Source organism: Olea europaea, chromosome 22 (assembly GCF_002742605.1).
Source record: "Olea europaea var. sylvestris chromosome 22, O_europaea_v1, whole genome shotgun sequence".
NCBI classification, from domain to species: Eukaryota; Viridiplantae; Streptophyta; class Magnoliopsida; order Lamiales; family Oleaceae; genus Olea; species Olea europaea.
This window is the reverse complement of record NC_036258.1, coordinates 13,899,263-13,900,461: the sequence shown is the minus strand read 5'-3', so window position 1 is coordinate 13,900,461 and position 1,199 is coordinate 13,899,263.

Sequence of the window (1,199 nt, the reverse complement as noted above, 5' to 3'; positions counted from 1 at the left end):
CATTTGATTATTGACAAATTATATGAAGTAAATGGACAAAAAATTCACAGCAAGATGAAAACGAAGTTTAAGGCTATTGTGTTTTGTTGGGAAATGAAAAGCTTTTAAGTTGAATTATTGACTAATTTCATTTATGAACTTTTAAAGACTTGTTTTGGAAAGTCGAAAATTATTTCTCTTTAAGAAACTACTTTTAAACATGTTCGAATAATATTATGGAAATATTTCATCTTACTAACAGACTCAAATTTAGGCTCAAATTCAGATGGGACAAGTGTCGATGCATGAGTGAACAGTTTGAAAAATTAAAACAAAAACGCTCAATCATTTTCTGACACAATAGTCTGTCTCTTCATTCTTCTGTTTTTAAACTTGGATAAGTGGCTTTATTCGTGACCAAATTCCTTTGTAAAATTCAAGATCCCCTCATTGTCCACATGTTAAGATGTTTCAACTATTACATCATTACAATTCACAAATAATTATCACGGTCTCTTTCAAACAATGTTTCTTTTTGTCAATCTCCTTTTATCTAAGATCCACTATCAACATGTATATAAAATTTGTAGGATCGTGACCATGTGGGCATGCTTGGAACACAAAAAAATAATAATAATAATAATAATAAATAAAAATATAAGGATGAAATAAAAGGAAAATGAAGTAACATAGGTAATGTAAAGAGCATTAAATTTAAACTCAGGAAAAAAATGCCAAAAATAATTAATAAAATCTTGGCTCGTAATAGGTGCAAAATGAAGTAACATAGGTGATGCAAGGAGCATTAAATTTAAGGAAAAAATGCCAAAAGTAATTAATAAATTCTTGGCTCATGTAATGTGTGCAAAGGCCATATAGTCTGGCATTTCAATTTCTCTGAGGTGTATATAACAGTATTTCATATGTGATATATGGTACAAGGTAAAATTTTTCTGATGGTGCAGAGGTTGCAGTAAGGCCAGTTGTTTGTCCAAATCTTTGTCAGCTCATCATAGGACCACAAAATTCAATCATGATTTCGATCAAACAACTGGAAACTGTCATAAAAATTATTGCAATTCGAGCCTTCATGCAGTTAGTAAAAATCCTATTAGCACAAATGGAAGAGGTATTCAACTTTTAAGAGGTTTCGAGAAAATTACACACGCAAACACGTGGAAGTGTGTGTATTGTGAGCTTTTGAGTCGACTTCATTAGTT